Raw genomic sequence first — 26,004 nt, forward strand, 5'->3', positions numbered from 1 at the left:
GTATAAACAAATAGTGGCACAGTAATGGAGCAGTAAGAGCTGCCACTGCACAGCTCCAGCAGCTTTGATCCAATCCTGACATTGGCTGCAGTCTGTTTAACGTTTGTATGTTCTCCCCTAACCTAAATGTATTTCTCTTGGGTTCTCCCGTTTTCTCATGCATCCAAGTACAGTGGATTCCAATTAATCAGTTACTCCGAGCAGCCACTTATTTGAGACAACTCTTAAAGAACAAAAAATAATCAAGAAAATTCCTGAGATTACCACTATTTATTTGGGACACTGTGCCACTGAATTGGAGCAGGAGACTGTTGCTGAAGAAGTTCTAACTAATGTCAGCTGTGTGCATTCGTGTGGCTATTAGATGCTACACCATACTTAGAGCAAGCAGTTTTTAAATAGCATGAGTCGTGTGTGTTTATGAAGCAATGATTTCAGTCATGGATAGTTGGCAATTAATAAGCAATAAGACAATTTTGAACTATGGTTTCCAGCAATCAGACTTGGAGATGCCAGAAATGGCCATGAGGGAAAATGAAACAATTTTGCCACCTCAATGAAGAATTTGAAGGGTATTGACAATGATCTTGAATGTTACAATGAAAATGAAGATTTGGAGGATGCAGTCATTGATAACATGTATGAAGGCAGTCCATTGTCTGCACTGGGTGTCTGTGCTGATTTTGTTTATTGTGTACACTGGATGAATTCCTCTGTTGATTACTATTAGGAACTAATACACTGTTTTATAGTACTGTAGTACTATTGGTCGTGTTATAAGTTTTTTCTGTATTTCACTTAAATACATAATTTGCTACTAAATCTACTTTTAAAATATTTTTAACTATTTCCATGAACCTTTTGCTAATTAGGACAGCTGCTTAATTGGGCCAACGTGTACTGATTCCGATATGTCCCAATTAAACAGAATCCACTGTATCTGCTTGTTGATGGGTTACTGTTAACTTAGCCTCAGAAAGGCTGAGTGGCTGGAAAACTGAAGATGGGAGATGGGAGATGGGTCTGTAGAACTGGAGATGAACACTGGGGCTTCTGAGGAAGAGCAGATTACTGGGAAATAAGTGGGAGAATAGAACTGATGGGTTTGTTCTGGGAATTGACATAGACTCAGTGGGCTGAGTGGCATTCTTCCCTGTAAGAAAACATTAAACAAAGTGAGAAAATTCAAAGAATTCAAAGGATTCAAATTAAATTTATTATCAAAATACATATGCAGTATACAACCCCGAAATTTGTCTTCCGACAGACAGCCACGAAACAAAGCATCAACCCTTCCACACAAACAAAAATCCCCAGCAAATCACGTAAGTGGCAACAAAAAACACAAGTGAAAAACCCATAATATAAAACACAAAATCAAAAGACATGTTTCAGTTCAGCTCATCATCTGTCGGCTGCCCTGATTCAAAAATCACCCAAAAATAGCAACAAAAAAAGGAGTGATCAGAAAATAGAACATATCATGATGTGAACTCTTATCTATATACAGACTGACAGATTGTGTCAATTAAACCTTGCTCCCAAAACCATTGGGAGAATAGGGATGATATATTGAATGCAGGGATCTTCCCTCAGGTGCAGCGAGCGAGATGGAGAGAGAGAGAGACCATCACTCGACAGCAGTGAGCAAGAAGCCGGTAGATGGCTTCTGAACACTTGCTCGCCTCCATACAGACCTTGATGATTTCAGTCTTCCTTGGCACTTGAATTGGTGAGATCAGTGAGAGATGGAGTCAATCACGGGCTCATGCTCCATCTCCAAGTTTCCTGGCCTCCGTGTTGTATGCTTTGCTCGCAGTCCCACGGAATGCTCTCGGAGACATCGCCTGATCAGCCTGAAAACACACCACTGGAATGTAGATAACAGGCTCCAAAAGTAACAGAACTACATCTGAAATAGAAAGAATTATTAGACCATAAAACCATAAGACAAAGGAGCAGAAGTCGGCCATTCGGTGCATCGAGTCTGCTCCGCCATTTTATCATGAGCTGATCCATTCTCCCATTTAGTCCCACTCCCCCGCCTTCTCAACATAAACTTTGATGCCCTGGCTGCTCAGATACCTATCAATCTCTGCCTTAAATATACCCAATGACTTGGCCTCCACTGCCGCCCGTGGCAACAACTTCCATAGATTCACCACCCTCTGGCTAAAAAAATTTTTTCGCATTTCTGTTCTGAATGAGTGCCCTTCAATCCTTAAGTCATGCCCTCTCGTACTAGACTCCCCCATCATGGGAAACAACTTTGCCACATCCACTCTGTCCATGCCTTTCAACATTCAAAGTGTCTCTATGAGGTCTCCCCTCATTCTTCTAAACTCCAAGGAATACAGTCCAAGAGCGGACAAATGTTCCTCATATGTTAACCCTCTCATTCCCGGAATCATTCTAGTGAATCTTCTCTGAACCCTCTCCAACGTCAGCACATCCTTTCTTAAATAAGGAGACCAAAACTGCCCAGAGTACTCCAAGTGAGGTCTCACCAGCTTCTTATAGAGCCTCAACATCACATCCCTGCTCCTATACTCTATTCCTCTATTATGATAGAATCAATTGAAACAGTGTGGAAAAGGCATTTATAAATAGCAAAAGAAAACGTAAAGTGTTGTAAATAGTGAAAGCCGACTACATATAGATATTATGGAGAACGTTATCGATAAACTAGCGGGAAAGATAGAAAAGACCACATAAACTGGATTGTTCATTGTCTGGCCAGCGCTGCAAAGGATATGATGCTCAGAATCAGGCCATTCAAATCGGACCAATCTAACCCATTATTTAGTTGATGCAAGCATATTTTTAATTTTACTATTTTACTCTCTAAAGCTACCAGCATAATACACATGGTTGCCCATTTTCTCTTAATTACGAATCAAAATAGTGCAGAGTTTGGAATTCTGAAATAAAATAGGAAGTCAGAAAGGCTCGGTAGGTCAGGCAACATCTGCGGAGAGAAAAACACAGGTTAATGACTCTAATGCATCAGAAATGGTAAAAGTAGGCTTTAGGTAGCAGGGAAGGTAAACGATAGAGGGAACAAAGACAACACCTGTTTTAATGTGGACAACGAGGTTGTCAATGTGGCACAATGGTCTTGGTGTCATCTAGTTAATAGATGAATGAGGGCAGCTAGAGAGAGAGAGGAAAAAATAAGTATCTGTAACAACATCTTCTCTGGATGTTGATAATCAATCTGACCTTTGTCAGCCATTTTTTAGAGGCCAGGGAGTTAGTAGGTCTTAAGACCAATGAGATGACCAAAATTCCCCACTTCTCTCAGCTACAATTATAAAGCCACTGGCACTTGTAGCATGCAAAAAAAATCCCTTCAGCCCAACTTGTCCATGACAATCTAGATGCCCATTCAAGCTAGTCCTACTTGATTTCATTCGGTCCATATCCTAACCTTTCCTATTCACATTCCTGTCCAACCTATGGGTTTCCTTTATTCAGGGAGATAACAAATGGATGGGAAGTATAGCATTTTTTTGTCAAGCTTGACTGGCATTTATAGCAAGAGGATTCGAGTACAGGAGCAGGGAGGTACTACTGCAGTTGTACAAGGCCTTGGTGAGACCACACCTGGAGTATTGTGTGCAGTTTTGGTCCCCTAATCTGAGGAAAGACATCTTTGCCATAGAGGGAGTACAAAGAAAGTTCACCAGATTGATTCCTGGGATGGCAGGTCTTTCATATGAAGAAAGACTGGATGAACTGGGCTTGTACTCGTTGGAATTTAGAAGATTGAGGGGGGATCTGATTGAAACGTATAAGATCCTAAAGGGATTGGACAGGCTAGATGCGGGAAGATTGTTCCCGATGTTGGGGAGGTCCAGAACGAGGGGTCACAGTTTGAGGATAGAGGGGAAGCCTTTTAGGACCGAGATTAGGAAAAACTTCTTCACACAGAGAGTGGTGAATCTGTGGAATTCTCTGCCACAGCAAACTGTTGAGGCCAGTTCATTGGCTATGTTTAAGAGGGAGTTAGATATGGCCCTTGTGGCTACAGGGATCAGGGGGTATGGAGGGAAGGCTGGGTTCTGAGTTGGATGATCAGCCATGATCATAATAAATGGCGGTGCAGGCTCGAAGGGCCTAATGGCCTACTCCTGCACCTATTTTCTATGTTTCTATGTTTCTAAGTATTGCACAAGATTTAGGTCTTGAGGGTGACAGGACAAGACACAGATCCTGTCTTGCTTGTAGCTAACAATAGGTCATGTCTATAATGAGGTGCTGCTGACCATTGTCCAAGAAACAAAGTGACTTACAGCCTCACTATCTATCTCATGGCAATATTGAGGTATTACTGACCTTTGTCTGAGTCTGTCTGGTTAATTGCCGACTGAATGTGGACATGTAGTTCTTTTGTGTACCGCATGGAAGCATTTGTAAATTGGCTGATACCTAACAAGAGCTGCTTGGAATTGCTGACCAAGTATGTTTACCATATATAACCATATAACAATTACAGCATGGAAACAGGCCATCTTGGCCCTTCTAGTCCGTGCCGAATTCTTACTCTCACCTAGTCCCACCGACCTGCATTCAGCCCATAACTCTCCACTCATTTCCTGTCCATATAGCTATCCAATTTAACTTTAAATGACAACATCGAACCTGCCTCAACCACTTCTGCTGGAAGCACGTTCCACACAGCTACCACTCTCTGAGTAAAGAAGTTCCCCCTCATGTTACCCCTAAACTTTTGCCCTTTAACTCTCAACTCATGTCCTCTTGTTTGAATCTCCCGCACTCTTAATGGATAAAAGCCTATCCACGTCAACTCTATCTATCGCCCTCATAATTTTAAATACCTCTATCAAGTCCCCCCTCAACCTTTTACGCTCCAAAGAATAAAGACCCAACTTGTTCGACCTTTCTCTGTAACTTAGGAGATTTATTTAACTGTTGGCTATTGCCCAAAATTTACTGTATAAATTTAAGAGTAAAATGACATTGGCAGAGTCTTGAAATGGCTCTCCATGATCAAGGGTTAAAGGGATAACAGTATACTGAGTCTGTGTCTTTTTTTCTGTTTGATAACGGGGTAAATTCTCTTGCAGTAAATTGGCAACGAGAATGGGATCCCAATGATACAGGATTCCAAACGAACCGATCCATGAGACTTACTTGAAAGACAGAAGTCAAGACCGGACCAGGGTAAACCCATCCTTTGACTCGCTCAAGGAAGAGGGGTTGAGATCAGACATGGTGTTGGAGCTGTCTCATGCTAGCTGGTAACCAGCACTGAGTTCAGGTAGAGGAACAAGTGGGGGATTGGAAGACAGATACTGAAAGCTCTGTAAGGGTAACATTTAGACTAAAAGTTAAGAGAAGAGACCTCTCTTACTGGTAAATTATTGGCCAACCTTAGAGGAAAAGCAATTGTAAACATTAACTGTAAGGGATATTCGATCTTGTACAGTTGCTAGAAGATTGTTTCAACAGTAACTTGAGAAGGATAATAGGTAATAACAATGGTAAGTTTCAACGCAAGACTCAAAGAATAAGACCCCGGGACGAATCATTTCTTCAATCGCGCCCCACCGATCCTCTGACAATGGCGCCTGTTGAGTGGATTTCTTTTTGGGTAGATGATTTGTTAACACTTAAATGACTTTGGCCACCGGACTTCTATTTTAATTGTTTGACAAAGGACCGTGGATTGAGTCCACCGCAATGGGCTTCCTAAAAGGTGTAAATACCAGATGCTTCTGGTGCCTGATGCTGTAGTTTCGAAGACAGTCTTATGTATACATTATAAATATTAATTGTCTTCTATGTTAGCACGTAAAATGCCAATTAAATGTAGTGTGGATTGAACTAAAGGCTGTGGATACCAACACAGACATGTTGGCGTCAGAAGGAAAGGATGAAATCCGAAGGTGTGATGTTTCTATGTAACTTCAAAAGGAAGCATTGTCTGTAACTTTTTAAGTAGCGATTGCCTTTGTGTTTAGCATATAAATATTGAGCCCACATTTTAGCTAGGAGACCTTTCTGCGGAAAGCGTCTCCATCCGTAAGATGCCTGCTGTACCTTGTTGTGTCGAATAAAGAAGCTGTTTTGTATCTACCAGTGACTCTGTCTCTCCGGTAATTTCATCCTTGCTACAACAGTGCCGATAAATAAGAATACACAAAAGAGGGTTGAAAGGTATAAAAAGGTGAATCAACTCTTAGGTAAACAACATGAATTCTGCAGATGCTGGAAATTCAAGCAACACACATAAAAGTTGCTGGTGAACGCAGCAGGCCAGGCAGCATCTCTAGGAAGAGGTGCTGCCTGGCCTGCTGCGTTCACCAGCAACTTTTATGTGTGTCAACTCTTAGGTGACTTGTTTGTTCCCCCGGGTTCCTGCGCAGACAAGGTTTGTTTGGAAACGGGAGACAGCAGGTACTTTGTAACTTTTTCTTGTGATCCCTATGGCTGAAGTTTTGGGGATTGGCTTTATAGCAGATTCTTTGATCTAAAAAGTTTCAGTATTGGCGAAATGAAACAAAAGCTGAGGATGGAGATCCTAACGGGGATTTAAGGTATATGATGCGGTTTTTTAACAAATAGGAAGGGATGGCTAAACAGCACCACCTCCAAAGGTTAAACCTAAAAATGAGGAAGAATAAATTACGCAGAAAGCTAAGGTGCCCCCATCAGGGCCGTCAGTTCCAACTTCCTCTGGCACCAGGCTATATCCTTGAATAGCACCCCTTCCTCTCCTCGGGACCTTCCAGATGATATGGAAATAATAGAAATGGCTGTCCCAGTACTGAGACCGCCAACAGCTAACCATATAACAATTACAGCACGGAAACAGGCCGTCTCGGCCCTTCTAGTCCATGCTGAACTCTTACTCTCACCTAGTCCCACCGACCTGCACTCAGCCCATAACCCTCCATTCCTTTCCTGTCCATATAGCTATCCAGTTTAAATTTAAACGACAACATCGAACCTGCCTCAACCACTTCTGCTGGAAGCTCATTCCACACAGCTACCACTCTCTGAGTAAAGAAGTTCCCCTTCATGTTACCCCTAAACTTTTGCACTTTAACTCTCAACTCATGTCCTCTTGTTTGAATCTCCCCCATTCTCAATGGAAAAAGCCTATCCACATCAACTCTATCTATCCCCCTCATAATTTTAAACACCTCTATCAAGTCCCCCCTCAACCTTCTACGCTCCAAAGAATAAAGACCCAACTTGTTCAACCTTTCTCTGTAACTTAGGAGATGAAACCCAGGCAACATTTTAGTAAATCTCCTTTGTACTCTCTCAATTTTATTGACATCTTTCCTATAATTTGGTCACCAGAACTGTACACAATACTCCAAATATGGCCTCACCCATGCCTTATACAATTTCAACATTACATCCCAACTCCTATACTCAATGCTCTGATTAATAAAGGCCAGCATACCAAAAGCTTTCTTCACCACCCTATCCACATGAGATTCCACCTTCAGGGAACTATGCACCATTATTCCTAGATCCCTCTGCTCTACTGCATCTTCAATGCCCTACCATTTACCATGTATGTCCTATTTTGATTAGTCCTAACAAATCCCTGAGCTCTGGCAACAACAGCAACCCCTGAGGAGGCGGTGATGAGTAACTCAGACTCGCTGTTCCAGGCTCCTCGCATCATGGTACAGAATGTCCTGATACTTAAACCCTGGACCCCGGCTGAGGTACACAACATGATTGGCAAAGCAAACCAGTAGTCTTCCAGAATTGGTTGGTCCAGACTTGCCAAATTCTGAATCTATTACCTGGAGAGGCCCAGGCATTGTACAAGGTAGCCTATGGAACTTCCTGGCCAGGAGTTAGAACAGTATTTCCCAATGCACCCCAAGGGGACTGGGCCCCTTCATCGGGGAATAGGGAGAATGGTGATTGGAGTCCTACTGATGGAATAAATGATTGGCTGAACAGAGCAAAAGATGCTACTCTCATAGGAGCCAGGCAACACAGTGATATTGCACAAGTAAGTAAATGTCAGTAAAAGAAGGGGGAGACCATTACTGATTTTATTGCCCAGTTTAAAGATATTTGGGAACCTAGCACAGGGATAATCCTTAGCAGGAAACAACCCACTGGCAGTGCAAACATTTATAAATTGTTTTCGACCAGAGGTAACACATTCTTCTAAATTGACCAATCTGAAGTGGCATTAACAAAAGGCAGCAAAAGTATTAAGACTGTAGGATTAGCGAGTTCCTATGATAAACCCCTGTCCGAGTCAGCTGAAATAAAGATAGAGAAAAAAATTTGATTGATGAAATATACGTTATAGCATAGAACTCACCTCTTAATTTGTTTGGACGTCAAGCACTCTGTAGACTAAATGCAGTTATTCATTGTACTTCCAAAGGATTGTAGCTTGAAATTCCTGAGAATAGAGTACCTGAGCTCTGCAATATAATGCTACATAAAATTGAACAATCACAAGGTCCAGCAGCTCTCTACAGCTGGCAAACTGGGGGAAAACTCTGGGGAGACTGGCTGTGGCAGCAAATAGAAGTCGACATTAAAGTGCGGGAATTCTTGGATAATTTGACCGGAACTTGTAAACGAGTAACTGTACTACATTGTACTGCGGCCTTCAGGGATTCAGATCCTGATAATGATTATAGAAACCAAGGAAATCAACATGAAGGCAAGTGGGGGCTAATATTCTTATCGGGTAGGGTAATTTTGGCCCTGAGGGAATAGCAGCTGAGGTACAGTTTAAAAGGAAACAAGAGGAACTCTTCCTTGGGGACCCACATTCACTGCTCTATGTCTCACTGCCAGTGAAACCTTCCTTTATGCCTAAGGATTTTGGAACTATGGCATGATGGGTATTGAAGTACAGAATGCCACCTGACTGAAGATGAGTGACTTATGATGGACCAGATAGAGGGGTAACAGTACATGAATTCCATAGACAGAGTCCCCCTATTCTAATCATGTAGGATTAGTGAAATCCGCAGCTCCCAATCAGATGACGCCTAAATGAAATGTCCGACTGCCATCCATCAGACGATATCACCTAGCTTCAGAAGCCGTCTGTGGTACTAAACCCATCATAGAGACGTTATACAACATGGGGTTCTGTGATTAACTCAATGTCTTTGCAATATGCTGATATTATCCATCCTCAAAGCGGGGAGGCTGTTTCCTATGATGGAGCCCTCAGAGCCCCATGACTGTGAGAAAGTAGCAGAGATGTCCTGACCTATCTACTGTACCCCTTGACAACCCAGATTTAATACTCTTTATGGACAGCTCTCTATTGGCAAGCTATGCGATAGTGACTGCCTTTGAAACTTTAGAGGTACAAAACCTTCCCCAAGGAACTTCTGCTCAGGCAGTGGCTCTTTTTGCTCTAACACGAGGGATACACAGTAAACATCAATATAGACTCTAGGTATGCCTTTAGAGGTTCATTACATCTGCGGGTAGACCCATTCAGCATGCGTATCACATAAAAAAATTGCTACGAACAGTGCAGTTACCGAAACAAATTGCTGTCATTAAGTGCGAAGCTCACATTAATGCCTCAGATCCCATAACTAAACGAAGTGCTGTAGATGCAGTTGCTAAAGAAACCACTAGAGGCTGATTTATACTTGTGCGTACTAATGTGCACCGTAGCCTACGCAAGTGGGCTATGTCGTTGTGAGCATTTATACTTGTGCGTTGGTGTGTCTGCTTCACTCTGCAATTCACTGCCAAAACGCTAGCTGGCAGTGGGGTTTCTATGCCACTGCGTTGAGTTTCTTCGTGTTGAAACTCAACACGAAGAAACTCAGACGTCAAACAATGGCGACTGAAACTGAAGGAGGGTGAGTTTTCTGTATGTACAGTGTAGTGTCACTTAACAGAATCGGGAATTTTCAACCAAAATCAATATGTTGAAAAAAAAATTGTCACGTAGACATAAGCGCACACACCTGCCTGTCCAAGGCTTCATGGTCATGGTACTCTTTCTCTGGGTAAACAAGTTTAAAGCGAGCGTCTTTTTTCCTAAAAAAGGAAAAAAGCAAAAATCCTCTTTCGGCTAATGAAAGCAGGTACTAATGTAGGTCTTTCATAAAAGTGAAATGTGTCCTCCATAATTTCGGAGATCTGTAAAGCTTTATGGAAAGTATTGCAGCCAGAGTTCCTTCCCTGCCCTTCAGTCGCCCAATGGGAAGCTATTGCAGTGCAGGAGGAAATGCGATGCTACCAAGCGGACCAATCACAGTTGTTGTAGTCTGCGTTGCTGCGACGCATAGTTACATTTTGGGAGAGGTGAGCATTAGGCTACGGCGTAGGGTTTGCGTAAAGTACAGTGTAGGGTTCGTGGCTACGCCATACCTACGGTGTCGATTTGACGCACAAGTAGAAATCAGCCTTAATACAGGAAAAACAATGTCAGTTCATATGCAGGTTCAACGTACTCTTGTAACCCCTACCCCAATCTTGCAAAACGGAATTTCATCCTAAGACGGGACCCCGGTAAAGAAGAAGGGAGTATGGAAGGAAAATCAGAACTTTAGGAACTCTGAGGAGGTGTGGCAACATCCAGATAATCACCCTGTGTGTCCCAGAAATCGGGGGTATTATACATCAATGGTTTGCACCTAGACGAACAGTAACTGCGGAACAGGTTATGTGAAGCTGTGAGATGATCTGTGAAACAATAGGGGAAAGTCACCTGCTAAATTTGATTGTTTGCTACCTGCAAAGGCACCATTTGCCAATTTGCCGATAGACTTTGTGCACATCTGTTAGTGATTGCAGATATGTTCTCCAAATGAGTGGAAGTGTTTCGCACTAGAAATGATGACACTCAATCTGTGGTAAAGGTACTCATGAAGGAAATTATTCCCAGATTTTGGGTTCCATGCAAGTTTAACAGTGATAGAGGGACACATTTAATAAGTAAATTAATTAATGAATTTGGTCAGGCGTTTGGATTTACTTTGGAAAATCACATTCCATATCAGCCCCAGTCCTCAGGACTTATAGAAAGAATGAATGGAGTATTAAAAGATATATTGGCTAAGGTATGGAGTGGAAACTGGATTGAAATAGCCAGAGGCTCTTCCCATATCACTATACACTCTACTAAATCAGGTGAGCCGACAACTAAATCGACACCTTTCGAGGTATTAGTAGGAAGGCTAATGCTGTTAGGATCTCGGTCTCCTTCAATTAGGGCACAGACATCTCTGGTCTGGACCGATGAGAAGATCATAGAAATAGTTAAAGCCCTAGGTAAAGCAATATGAGCAAACCAGGGACAGGTGGTTGTTTTCTTACCTCAGTCATCCCCTTAAACCTAGAGACTACGTATACGTAAAGACAATTAAGAAGAGCTTTCTTTCTCCTAGGTGGAAAAGGCCCTATCAGGTGATCCTGCTGACAAGGACTGCTGTGAAAATCCAAGGGAAGCCTAATTGGAAATAAGGAACCAATTGCAAGTTATCTTCTCCTGAAGAAGGGAAGATGGAGCACTGAATTACAAAGAGATTACTTTGTTGTGTGGACTACTGGGGTTTATTATGCTGGAGAAAAAATATAATCCTTACCTTGGCTTAGCTACATGGACTCCTGCTGAAGGGTCTTGGCCGAAACATCGACTGTATCCTTGTCTATAGATGCTGACTGCCCTGCTGTGTTCCTCCAACATTTTGTGTGTATTGCTTGGATTTCCAGCATCTGCAAATTTTCTCTTGTTTGTTATGTTGGTAATTGGTGGGTGTATATGGGGATTCCTATGCACAAAGCCAATTCCCTTCAATGAAAAGGAGCAGGAATGCTTCGATAAAATAACCAGCAATTTTAAAAGCTAATATTGGCCAGACAAAAGGAAGGAATGGATGCAGGCGGGAGTAGATAATCATCATACGAAAAAGCTGCATGAATGTCAATCGCATTGGCATTCTTTAAGGGAAATTGCTTTGAAGAATTGTATATGCCTAATGACATTTTAACAAATCATAAAGTGCCTAGATTGCATGTAACTATACAAACAGCTGAAAAGTGCTGGCAATGGAAAAACAGGACAGGTCAGTTAATGGGAAGGAGTATGTGCAGAGAAAACCTCACCCATTACAGGCTAATTTTGCTAATGATCCCACTAGTGGTCCTGGTTGCACGATGTGCCTGTTCTTAGATAACTTGGCCTCTAGCTCCTCCTGTAACATTATTCCCATGAGTTAAATGGGAACCCGTTGATCCAGAATATGATGAATATGCCTATGTAAGCATGAGGCCTTTACACCTGGGCATGATATTCCTTATCCTGAGGAAATAAAGAAGTGAACTGAAGAGGTGGGTGAGGGATAAGGTTCATCAGATGATCAAAAAGGAGGGCACAGTGGAAGAAAATAAGATTTTGTTGTCAAGCTTGACTAGCTAACTATTGGCCAAGATTTGGGTCATAAAGGTGACAGGATAAGTTGCAGGTTCTGTCTTGCTTATGCTAGCTAACAATAGGTCATGCCAATAATGAGGTACTGCTGCCCTTTGTCTGAGAAACAAAGTGACTTACAGCCTGTTCGTCTCATGCCAATAATGAGATATTGCTAACTTTTGTCCAAGCTTGTCTGGCTAATAGGGGAACTAAATGTGGACATGCAGTTCTAATTTTGTCTACCGTACAGAAACATTCGTAAACTGGCTGAAACCTAACAAGTACTTCTTGAAATCACTGACCAAGTATGTTTAGCTGTTAACTATTGCCCAAAATTTACTGTATAAATTTAAGGTGTAACCTGACATTGACAGGGTCTTGAAATGGCTCTCCGTGATCAAGTTTTAAAGGGTTAACTGTATACCAAGGCCTGTGTCTTTACTTCTGTTTGATAACAGGGTAAATTCTCTTACAGTAAATTGGCGATGAAATTCTCTTTCAACATGTTCAGTATAACATATATATTTCATTACAATTAGTGAATTGTATAGAAATACAAATTAAAGAACTAAACTCAGAATTTCAAAGACATTTCCTACCATCGTCTATCCAAATAAGAATACAGCCTCTGCTTAAAGCCCAAAGCATAACTGCATATCCCTCACTATATTAAGTATTATTATAGGAGAACATTTTTCAAAGCAGTTGATTATTTTCATTTGATTTATTTGTAAGCAGCAATAAATTGACTTTACAATACTTTGGATTGTCTTACTGGGCTTGGTAAGTAGGGCTTGAATACATAGTAACATTTTTTTGTTTACCTTCAGTTCAAGGCTACAGGGCTTTGTCCTCCATGAGGTAAAATAAAATCACACCTCTCCATTATTTGCTGAAGTCAATGCCCACTAATAACAACTAAAACTACAATTTAATTCTTTTATGAATAAATGATTGTAGATATAGCAGCATTCACTGTGATTGGTAGGTTAACAGTGAGAAGAACTGAAACAATTGTCTCATATGGAATCATCCAAAACTCTGCCTGTTTATTTCAAGTGTGAAATGTTGTATTATGCACCATGGTTAAATTTTTCTTGACAACGTTCCTCTGAAATTTCTTTGGATGTTTTGCTGTGTTAAAGGCATTGTATAAATACAAGCTGTTACTTTTGCAGTTTATGGTTATAATCCTGCCAAGGGCGCAGATGGAGCCCTGATGATCTAAGAAGGAGGCAAAAATAAAACAACTGACTATCAATGGAAATCAATGTCCAAAATTATCTTGAATATTTTCTGGGTTAGTTATCAGCTGAAGTTGAAAGTTCGAAATTTACAGTTTTAGTTGACAATCTTTTAGGTGGAATTATCTACTGGTATTTTACATAGGCCTAATGCATAGTACTACAGGCATATCCAGAACTAAAATAACAATCTATGTGCACCAACAGAACACAGAACATAGAACAGAACAGAACAGTACAGCACAGTATCAGGCCCTTCAACCCACAATGTTGTACTGAACCAGTTAAATAAGCAATCAAAAGGCTAACTAAATTAATCACTTCTGCCTACGCAATGTCCATATCCCTCCATTTTCCTCACATTCATGTGCCTATCTAAATGTCTCTTAAAAGTCCCTAAGGTATTTGGCTCCACCACCACCCCAAGCAGTCTAGGCACCAACCACAGGGAAAAAATCTTGCCCCTCACATCTCACCTTAAATGCACGTCCTTTAGTATTGGACATTTCAAACCTGAGAAAAAGATATTGTCTGTCTATTATATCTGTGCCTCTCATTATCTTATAAACATCTATCAGATCTCCTCTCAGCCTCCGCTGCTCCAGGGAAAATAACCCAAATTGGTCTAATCTCTCATTCTAGCACATGTCCTCTAATCCAGGCAGCATCTTGGTAAACCACATCTGCACTCTCTCCAAAGCCTTGAGATCTTTTCCATAACTGGGCGACCAGAACTCCAGGATTCCAGAACTCCAGAAGCAGCCTAACTAGAGTTCTATAAAGTTGCAACAGAATTTACTAAACAGTGAACTCACCACCTCAATTAAGGAGGGCAAGCATGCCATATGACTTCTTAACCAATCTATCAACTTGTGAAGCCACTTTCGGAGAACTATCCTGCCTTCAACAGTGTACTAATTCTTTACATTAGACCTACCAAGGTACAACACTAGCTGCGATATAACTTACTGGTTTTTGAGCTCAGTGCCACAACTAAGAAAGGCAAGCATGCCAAGTGCATTCTTAAGAACCAGAAGATCATAACATATAGGGGCAGAATTAGGCCATTTGGCTCATTGAGTCTTTTCAACCATTTCATCATAGCCAAACCATTTTTCCTCTCAGCACCAACTCTTCTGCCTTCTCCCTATATCCCTAAATGTCCTGACCAATCAAAAATCATTCAACCTCTTTCTTAAATATGCGTACAGACCTGGTGTCCACAGCTGCCAAGAATTCCAAAGATTCACCACTCTCTGGCTCAAGAAATTCCTCTTTATCTCCTTTCTAAAAGGATGTCCCTTTTTTCTGAGGCTGTATCCTTTGGTCTTGGACTCTCCTACCACAGGAAATATTTTCTCTACACCCACTATATCAAGGCCTTTCACCATTCGATAGGTTTCAATGAGGTCACACCTCATTCTTCTGAATTCCACTGAATTCAGGCCCAGAGCCATCAAACGTTCTTCATATGACAAGCTGTTCAAACCTGGAATCCTTTTCATGAATCTCCCATTGCACCTCTGTTTTTTGTGTTTTCTCTCTATTTAGAAAAGTCAACTCTTTCATTTCTATTACCAAAATGCATGACTATACACATCCCAACACTATATTCCATCTGCTACTTATTTGCCCATTTTCCTAATCTGTCTAAGTCCTTCCATAGCTTTTGCATTTCCCTGAAAACTACCTGCCCCTCCACCAATCTTTGTATCATCTGAAAACTTTGCAACAAAGCCATCAATTCCATCATCCAAATCATTAACATATAATGTAAGAAGAATCTGTCCCTATAAATACTGCATCCATAAGATTCTACATAACCAAGGAGAAAGCATCTCTAACCCTGAGAAATACATTCCAGCAGTAATATCCCTGCTTGCTCAGTTTAGTAACTTTTCTGGCTACAAATTGAATCTTAGTAAGAGTGAACTCTTCCCATTAAATATGCAGGATTCCCATTTATAGACGTTCACCATTCAGATTGATTATTGACTATTATAATTATCTGGGTTTTAAAATTACTAAGAAGCATAAGGGCTTATTTAAACTCAATTTTTTACCTTTAATTAATCAGGTTAAACAATTGTTTACTAAATGGTCCCCATTGTCTTTATCATTGATTGGTCGAATCAATGCTATTAAAATGATTATTCTATCTAAGTTTTTATATCTATTTCAAGTGGTACCAATTTTTATTCCTAAATCCTTTTTTGATACTTTGATTCTAAAATTTCCTTTTATATATGGCAGAATAAGAATCCCAGATTAAGTAAAAAATACTTGCAGAAGTCCAAAAAAGATGGTGGTTTGGCATTGCCGAATTTAAGATTTTATTACTGGGCAATTAATATTCGATATTTAATATTTTGGACACAAGACTGGGATATAATTCCAAGTCCACAATGGGTAAACCTTGAATATAATTCTGTACAAGGGTTCTCACTGGTTTCTATTTTAGGAGCTTCACTTCCCTTTGTTCTCTCTAAATTGAATAAACAAATAGTTAGTCCAATAATTAAATACACATTACGAATGTGGTTTCAATTTCGTAAATTTTTTGGTTTGAACAAATTTATTTTATCAAGCCCTATTATATCTAATTTTGTTCCAAGCCTCTGTTATGGATCAAGCCTTTTTGATATGGAAAATGAAGGGTATAATATGTTTTCCTGATTTATTCTTGGATAACTGTTTCATGTCTTTTGAACAGTTGTCTAATAAATATAATTTGCCCAGTATCTGTCCCAACACAGATCCCTGTGGAACACCACTGGTCACCTGCAGCCAATCAGAAAAGGTTCCCTTTATTCCCACTCTTTGCCTCCTGCCAATCAGCCACTGTTTTATCCATGCTAGAATCTTCCCTGTAATACCATGGGCTCACAGCTTGTTAAGCAGCCTCAAGTGTGGTACCTTGTCAAACTCTGAAACTCCATGTACACAACATCAACCAATTCTCCTTTGTCTATCCTGCTTGCTGTTTCTTCCAAGAATTCCAACAGATTTGTCAGGCAAGATTTTCCCTTGAGGAAACCATGCTGAGTATGTCCTACTTTAATATGTGCCTCCAAGTACCCAGAAACCACATCCTTAATAATCGACTCCAACATCTTCCCAACCACTGAGGTCAGACTAACTGGCCCATAATTTCTTTTCTTCTGCCTATCTCCCTTTTTGAAGAGTGAAGTGACAGTTGCAATTTCCAGTCTTCTGGAACTATTCCAGAATCTAGTGAATCTTGAAAGATCATTACTAATGCCTCCACAATCTCTTCAGCCACCTCTTTCAGCACTCTGTGGTGTACACCATCTGGTCCAGGTGACTTACCTACCTTCAGACCTATCAATCTATCAACTTGTGAAGCCACTTTCAGAGAACTACCTTGCCCTAAACAGTGTACTGTCTCTTTATATTTGACTTTCCAAGGTGCAACATTTCACATTTGGCTGGGTTAAGCTCTATCTGCAGTTTCTGTACCCATAACTGCAGATGATCTATAATTCCCTGTATTCTTGCCTGTCATCTGAAAACCTACTAACTCACCTATCTACATTTTCATCATCATCCATATAGTTACAAACAGCAGAGATCTCAGCTGAATACCACTAATCACAGACCTCCAGCTAGAATAAGTCCCTTCGACCACCGCCCTCTGCCTCCTATGGGCAAACTAGTTCTGAACCCAAATGCCCAATTCACCATGGATTCATTGCATCTTAGTCTTCTGGATAAGCCTTCCTTGAGGGACCTTGTCAAATGCCTTACTAAAATACATGTAGACAAAATCCACAGTTCTACTATCATCAATCACCCTCATCACCTCATTAAAAAACTCAATAAAGTTAGTAAGACATGACTTCAGTGTACAACACCATACTAGATCTCCCTAGTTAAGCCATGGCTTTCCAAATGCTCATAAATCTGACTAGAGAGGACAGAAATATACTGGTCAAAGCCCCAGTAATCTCTTTGCTTGCTTCTCTCTATAACCTGTAGTAAATTCCATCAGTCCTTGGGATTTATCCACCTTAATGCTCTTTAAGAAACCCAACACTAACTCCTCCTTTACTTTGGAATGCCCTAGCATATTAATACTCTCAGTACTGATCCCCCTATCCACCACATCCTTTTCCTTGGTAAATATTGATGTAAAGTACTCATTAAGGACCTCATCCACATCCTTTGCATCCAAGGAAATGCCCCCCTTTATCATTGTGTGATCCTACTCTCTCCCTAGTTATCTTCTTGTTTCTGATGTATGTATAGAATGTCTTGGAATTCCCCTTAATCCTACTTGCCAAGGACTTTTAATGGCCTCTCCTGGCTTTTCTAATTCCCATCTTGAGTTTTTTTGGTTTCTTTATAATCCTCAAGGGCACTATTTCATTCTGGTTTCCCAAGCTTTACATACTTGTTCTTTTTCTTCTTGACTAAATTTATCACCTCCCTCAACATCCAAGTTTCACTTACCTTGCCAACCTTGTTCTTCCTTCAGATTGGAATATATCTGTTATTAACCTGAACACTGTGCAAATGGCCTTTAAACAGCCTCCACATGTCGGATGTGGACTTGCCCAAAAACAGCTGTTCCCAATTAACTCTCCTCAGTTCCTGCACAAAGTTCCATACTCCAATTTAGTACTCTCCTGCACGGTCCATAATTATCCTATATATACTGTAGATATCTTAAATCTTAAGACGTTGTGGCCACTGTCCCCTAACTGCCCACCCACTGAAAGGTTGGTCACTAGGTCAGGCTCATTACCCAACACCAGACCCTCCTCTTGTTGGACTATCTACATATTGATTTAAGAAATACTCCTGGATGCACCTAACAAATTCTTCCCCATCTAATTCACTTGCATTAACAAGGTCCCAGTTTATATTAGGGAAGTTAAAGTCCTCCATGATGACAAACCTATTGTTTTTACACATTTCCTTAATCTGCCTGCATATCTGTCCCCAGTGTCCTGGTGGCTATTTGGGATCTGTAGTACAATCCCAACAGAGTGATTGCATCTTCCTATGTTTGAGTTCTACCCATATGGACTCAGAGAATGAGCACTCCATTATGTCCCCTCTGAGTACAGCTGTGATATTAACCCTGATTAACAGTGCAACTCCCCCCACCCATTTTCCCTCCCTCTCTATCTCTTCTAAATCATGGAAACCTTGGGACATTAAGCACCCATTCCTGTCCCTTTCTCAACCAAGTCTCTGTAATGGCACAGCATTATAGTTCCATTCCCTGAAGTTCATCACCTTTACCCATAATGCTCCTCGCATAAAAATACACACAATTCAAACTATCCATCCTATTGTACCTATTAATTTGTTCTTGTCCATTTTTCCTGGTCGCTGCATGGCTTCACCTTCTGTCCCGGTGCTTTGATTCTTATCCCCTGCTAAACTAGTTTAAACCCTCCCGAGAAGCACTAGCAAACCTGGTTTTACCCATGTTTTCTTTCTAAAACCATTGCCTTTCACACTCACTTAGGACACTTACTCAGCAGCTTCTCACCAAGCTTTTTATACCTTTGTCTCCAACCTCTCCAGCCTGGCTCCCGCAATCTAAGCAAATGATAACAACAAATTAGCACCCTCAGGCTCCGTCTGTTCTCACCAAAGTCTGTTGAGGCAAATATTCACAAATCTAACACTGGTCCACTCCAGCAATGACCATAACTACAAACATTTGCTATAATTTATTTTCTATGCTGCTACACCCAGTAAGCAATGTAAAAATTTGGTTCTCATTTATTTTAGAAAATATTGTAGTGCCATTGCTCTGCATAGTTTCCATTATGACTGATACAACCAATGGAAAACTAGGTGCATAGGTTTGTACATTTATTTAATCCATGATCTCTAGGAAGGACAACACTGTTAATGCTGTCTATTAATCACTCTTTACCTCTCATCTGAAGGACCCCATACTCGTTACTTATAAATAACCTGGATTTTATTGGGTTGATTGGACAATGCCTGGAAAATAACAGTACCAACATCGGGCTGTTATTGATTACAGCTAGGCGTTCAACACCACCAACTCCTCTGTACTAATCAACAAGCTTCAAAACCTGGGTGTCTGTATCTGCTTCTACAACTGTATCCCTCACATCCTTATCAGGAGGTCATAGACAGTGTGGACCAAAGTTCAAAGTAAATTTATTATCGAAGTACATATTTGTCAGCATATAGAAACTTTGAGATTAATTTTCTTGTGGGCATTCAGAGTGAATACAAGAAACATAATAGAATCATTGAAAGACCTCCCAGGATGGACAATCAATGTGCAAAAGACAACAAGCAGTGCAAGTACAAAAAGAAAAATAAAGAAATAATATTAATAACAATAAAAATAATAATTATAATGAAAATATATTATCAAATCAGAGACAACCAAATGAATTATACTTTGACACAACTTCTATACATGAACAATTTGAAATTATATCTTCCTTCATCAGTAAAGCAAAGCAATTAATTCAAATAGTGGAACTATTTTCTAAAGATATAAACATGAACTTTGGACTAGATAAGTGCAGAATATTAAACATAAAGAAAGGTGCAACAGAGTGAGTAGAATATAAAACCGAGCAGCAGAATACAATATAACAAATGAATGAATATGAAACATAAAAGGTATCTGGGATATCAACAAGCAATGAAAATAGATCATAGCATGATAAAGGGAAAGCATTCGACAAAATTTACTTCAAGGCTGAAGAAAATCGACCAAACAAGGATCGATAGTAAAAATATAACAAAGGCAATAAACACTTTCACTACACCCATATTAGCATTTTTTGCAATAATATCTTGGTCTGAAACTGATCTGGAAAACTTACAAAGAGAAAAAGAACTGAAATGGCAAATTTTAGAAAACACTGTGTACACTCGAATACGCTTAGATCAACACCACCAAGGACAAAAGGCGGAAGAGGAATAATAGACATAAAAAAAATACACAACAGTTAGATGAAACTTCTGAGGATATATTTTCAACAACAAAAACAGGATGCAGCTCTCCACACTGGCATATGCAATTCTGATAAGAAGTACACACCAGTAAACTTAAATGAAAGCATAACCCAGAGAAATGAAGAAATTATCACTTAGAAGAAAAAGTTAACTAATGGCATGACCCTCTGTGAAAGGCATCCCAAAAAGCTGAGCAAGCTAGATGTTGACAAGGAAACGTCAAATGCCTGGCTCAGAATTGGAGACCCCTTCCCAGAAACAGAGGGGCTCCTTGTGGCAATACAGGACCAAGTGGTTAACACAAAAAATTATCAGAAATACATAATAAAAGACCAACAAATTCAGGATGATAAATGCAGAAAATGCCACAAGAAATCAGAAACAATTCAACACATTATAGGATACTGCAGCAGTTTAACTCAAACTGACTTCACCGGACAACAAAGACTTTGCTTCCTGAATACTTTTGAGTGTATTTTATGGATTTCGGACTGCTGATCATGAAAATCACCATGAAACATTCCCTATCATGCACCATATTTTTTAAACTTTTCTCTGCACTCTTTCAATCTTATTGCCTTTTTTACTATAAGTTGATGATCAAAACTGCACACCATACTCCAAATGAGGCCTCACCAACATCTTATATAGATGCAACATAACATCCCAAATACTGTACTCAGAACTTTGATTAGGAATTATGGATCAGTACTCCCAGATTTCACTGTTCTACCACACTCCTCAGTGCCAAACCGCTCACCGCGTAAATTGTACCATGGTTTGTCCTCTGTTACGTACCCCGTAACTGGGTTGCCAAACCAGCAGAAATGGATCACTCAGTTGGAGTCTGGAGTACTAGAACTAAGAAAGTTTTATTAAAGAAACAAGCAACACAGTAATCGAAAGGATAATAAATGCAACAGTTCAGCGATGATAAACACACATGTGCACAGGATTAAGATAACAGCATCAATCAAGCTCTATCGTTGTCTAGGGGTAAATGACCAAATTTCAAAGTGACTCAAAGTTTAGTCCAGTTTAGTAGTTCAGTTCGCAGTAATCATTGCCATGGCGATGGACAACGTGGGGGAAGAGAGAGATAGAACAGGAACAACTGATCATTCAGACACTGCTTCACTCACAGACCGGCGAGATAGCTCACAAGCAACTTTTGGGCGGGTCCTTGGTGATGTCACCCGAGGTCACCGACTGTGACCCCTCCTCCAGATGCGGTCGATCCTCTGCAGTGAACCCGGCACCCAGGCAAGGGCGGACACACACCGGGTTCCCGCTGATCGTACCTCTCCACCCTGGCCGTTGTCCGATACTTCTCACCCACTCGTGAGAGGCGCACCGCTTCCAGGGTCTCGTTACCTCGGGTGGCGTGTGTCCTGCCTTAGCAAACCGGTCCCTTTTTATCCCCCTGCTGGGGTATCGCCTGTCCATCACTTCAAACAGTTCAAGGTTCAAAGGGGGGAGCCGCCCCAGACAGCTCTCTCTCTCCCACGTCCCTTCATTACACATCTCCAGATGCTGCTCCATTGTTCCTTATCTCTCCTTCCCCTGAGGGCAGGTGGCAGACCACTTGCTGATGTCACTGATGCTAACCCAGGCCAGCAAACATCTTAATTTTTATGTGTATTCTCGTCACACCTCCCAAACTGCAACACCTCACACTTGTCTGCAATAAGTTCTATCTGCAAATTTTCAGCCCATTTTTCCAGATCCCACTGCAAGCTTTGATAGTCTTCCTCACTGTACACTACACCCACAATTTCAATGTTTTTTGCAAAATTTTCTGATCATTGATATAGATGACAAATAATAGTAGATCCAGCAACAATTCCTATGGCACACCACCAGCCACAGGCCTCCGGTCAGAGAGACAACCATTCTCTGCCTTCTCTAGCAAAGCTGATATCTAATCCAATTAACTACCTCATCTTAAGTACCAAGTGACTGAATGTTCTTGATCAACCTCCTTGCTAAAGCCTATGTAGACAATGTCCACTGCATTGCCTTTATCAACTTTCCTGGTAGCTTCCTTGAAAAACCTTTATAAGATTGGTTAGACAAGACCTACCACACAAAGCCATGTTGACTATTCCTAATCATTAATTGTCTAACCAAATACTTATATATCCACTCCCTTAAAATACCTTCCAATAACTTATCCACTACTGATGTCAGGCTCACCAGCCTATAATTTCCTGGGTTATTCTTAAAGCCTTTCTTAAACAACAGAACAGCATTAGCTATCCTCCAATCCTCCAGCACCACACCCATGGCCAAGGAGACTTTAAGTATATTTGCGAGGACTCCTGAAATTTCTGCACTAGTCTCCTAGCTTGGAACACCTTGTCAGACCCTGGGGATTTATCCACCCTAATTTCCCTCAAGACAGCAAACACCTCTTTGCTCTCCTGACTTCAGGAAGGGGAAGTCAGTAGAAAGCAGACAGTTCCATTCAGCGTGAGCAGCTTTAAGTTCTTGGGCATCAACATCTCAGAGGATCTGCCCTGGGCTCAACATATTGATGCAGTCACTAAGAAGGCATGCCAGTGGCTATAAGGCATTATGAGTTTGAGAAGATTCTGTATATCATCAAAGAGTAACACATTTTTACAGATGTACCATGGAGAGCACTCTGACTGATTGTGTCACTGCCTGGTTGAGAAATGCTGATGTACAGGATCAAAAAAGGGTTGTAGACTCAGCCAGATCTATTCGGGGCTTAAGCCTCCACACATCTTCAAAGGTTGTGTTTCAAAGAGGAGGCATCCATCATTAAGGACCCTTACCGACTGGGACATGCTGCCTTTTTATTACTATCATTAGGGAGGAGGTACAGGAGCCTGAAGATGCACACTCAATGTTTTAGGAACAGCTTCTCTCCCTTCGCCGCCAGATTTCTGAACAGTGCATGAACTCTCGAACACCACCTTGCTATTCATCCTTTGCACCATTTATTTATTTTATTTTTCTTGTACCTCATTGTACATTTTTATGTCTTACACTGTTCTGCTGCCACAAAATAACTAATTTCATCACTTACTGTATCTCAGTGATAATAAACCAGATTCGAATTGCCTCAAGAATTAAATATTCAGAATACAAGAATTAATTTTCATAATTAGAAATAGATTATATATTAGAAATATATTTCCAGCACCATTGCACATACATTGAAATATAAAACTGCAATGAATCTCACAGAATAAAAAGTATATGTAAAAAAATGTTTTTGGATTAGTTCCTTATACAATTTTACAACAGTGAGGAGTTTACCAAACAGCAATTTAAGCATTGTATGTTGCTATGGAAATAGATTGTGTTCGGGGCAATGCTGCACGATATAACAAATAGGCAAGGTAATTCACATTGTGTAGAAGTGTCTTCATTTCACGAATGATAACACTTGCTGTGCATACCAGATAAGAAAAATTCAATTCATCTCTATCTGGTCAATGCATAAACGAGAAATTAACCCATGATAAACTGCACCAGTTCTTATTTCAAACATTAGCTGTTGAATTGCTGTCAGAGATTTCAGATAGTAACAGCTTTTTATTTTTTTTTTGCTCATCCCAAATTGCCCTTGAGAAGGGTTGCTTCTTGTTCTGGTGATAGCATTGCCCTGGTGCTGTTGTGTAGGGATTTCCAGATTCAGAGCCAGCTTTGATGAAGAATTGGTGATCTTTTGTCCAAGTGAGGATGGTATGCAATTTAGAATGAAACCTGTAGATGATGGTAAACTCTTAAAAGCTTGAAACCCTTGTGCTTTTTGTATTAGAGACATAGTCAAAGTGGCATATCAGAGAAATTGAACACAAAGATCTGACCTAAATTGCAATATTGTAGATATTGCAAATTATTCAATATTTAACATAGAACATAGAATAGTACAGCACAGTACAGGCCCTTCGGCCCACAATGTTGTGCTGACTCTCAAACCCTGCCTCCCATATAACCCCCACCTTAAATTCCTCCATATACCTGTCCAGTAGTCTCTTAAACTTCACTAGTGTATCTGCCTCCACCACCGACTCAGGCAGTGCATTCCATGCACCAACCACTCTCTGAGTAAAAAAACCTTCCTCTAATATCCCCCTTGAACTTCCCACCCCTTACCTTAAAGCCATGTCCTCTAGTATTGAGCAGTGGTGCCCTGGGGAGGAGGCGCTGGCTATCCACTCTTATCTATTCCTCTTATTATCTTGTACACCTCTATCGTGTCTCCTCTCATCCTCCTTCTCTCCAAAGAGTAAAGCCCTAGCTCCCTTAATCTCTGATCATAATCCATACTCTCTAAACCAGGCAGCATCCTGGTAAATCTCCTCTGTACCCTTTCCAATGCTTCCACATCCTTCCTATAGTGAGGTGACCAGAACTGGACACAATACTCCAAATGTAGCCCAACCAGAGTTTTATAGAGCTGCATTATTACATCGCGACTCAAACTTTATCCCTCGACTTATGAAAGCTAACACTCCATAAGCTTTTTTAACTACCTTATCCACCTGTGAGGCAACTTTCAGGGATCTGTGGACATGTACCCCGAGATCCCTCTGCTCCTCCACACTACCAAGTATCCTGCCACTTACTTTGTACACTGCCTTGGAGTTTGTCCTTCCAAAGTGTACCACCTCACACTTCTCCGGGTTGAATTCCATCTGCCACTTCTCAGCCCACTTCTGCATCCTATCAATGTCTCTCTGCAATCTTCGACAATCCTGTACACTATCTACAACACCACCAACCTTTGTGTCGTCTGCAAACTTTCCAACCCACCCTTCTACCCCCACATCCAGGTCATTAATAAAAATCACAAAAAGTATTTGTTCTCTACTGGAATGGAATAGACAGTGTGACTCAGTCCTGCTCTCATGGTGTAGCCTCTTTGCTCTGCGCTCACTTTAAAAGCTTCTAGGATTTCTGAACCCCCGCAGCTTGATCATTCCTGAGGATTGCCATCTACTCAGCTTTCTCAATCCACAGCCTCCGCAGTTTCTGCGGCAGATACTTCAAATTGAATTCACCTTCTCATTGCTGTTCACCAATGGAGCTATGTTGAAATAGATATCCTTACTAAGGTAAAACAGTCCACAGATATTAATTAATGGTATAATTTAAATGGCTTAAGGAAGTGTAAAGAAATTCTGTGCAACACAAACTGGCGTCCCCAAGAAACAAATATCTCTTCTAACTTCCGCAAATGTTGCAATCTTTAGAAGTAAGGGATTGTATTCTTGTCTTGTGTGGGTCTGTGATGATGTTGTCTGCTTTACTGATGCAGCAAGAAGTGTAGACAGTGGCAATGGAGTGGAGGCTGGTTTTCATGATGTGCTGAGTTGAGTCCACAGT

Source organism: Mobula hypostoma, chromosome 2 (assembly GCF_963921235.1).
Source record: "Mobula hypostoma chromosome 2, sMobHyp1.1, whole genome shotgun sequence".
In the NCBI taxonomy this organism is placed as follows: domain Eukaryota; kingdom Metazoa; phylum Chordata; class Chondrichthyes; order Myliobatiformes; family Myliobatidae; genus Mobula; species Mobula hypostoma.